The sequence below is a fragment of the Plectropomus leopardus genome, unplaced genomic scaffold (genome assembly GCF_008729295.1).
Source record: "Plectropomus leopardus isolate mb unplaced genomic scaffold, YSFRI_Pleo_2.0 unplaced_scaffold42940, whole genome shotgun sequence".
NCBI classification, from domain to species: Eukaryota; Metazoa; Chordata; class Actinopteri; order Perciformes; family Serranidae; genus Plectropomus; species Plectropomus leopardus.
The window spans coordinates 1-253 of NW_024647055.1; the positions used below are offsets into that span (position 1 = coordinate 1).

Below are 253 nucleotides of genomic sequence, written 5' to 3' on the forward strand. Positions count from 1 at the left end.
ATAACCAGATTTCAGGTCCCTGGTGGTCTAGTGGTTAGGATTCGGCGCTCTCACCGCCGCGGCCCGGGTTCGATTCCCGGTCAGGGAACACAGTTTTGGTCTTGTTTGGGAACTGAAGGCAAACGTACATGGGCTCTGTGCTCTAAAATCACGCTGAAAGCAACTGTGGTGAATTTGGAGAACGCTCTCTGTCAAGCATCGGGGGAAAAAAAAAAAAAACAGTGCTCAAAATCACATATCCAGCTCCCTGGTG

The 253-nt window shown here is 50.2% G+C and overlaps 1 non-coding gene across 1 annotated transcript; it reads left to right on the forward strand.

The window, feature by feature from the left end:
- Positions 1-16: 16 nt before the first annotated feature.
- trnae-cuc lies at positions 17-88 on the forward strand. Its single transcript has one exon. It is a non-coding gene; the product is annotated as a tRNA-Glu (tRNA).
- Positions 89-253: the final 165 nt, after the last annotated feature.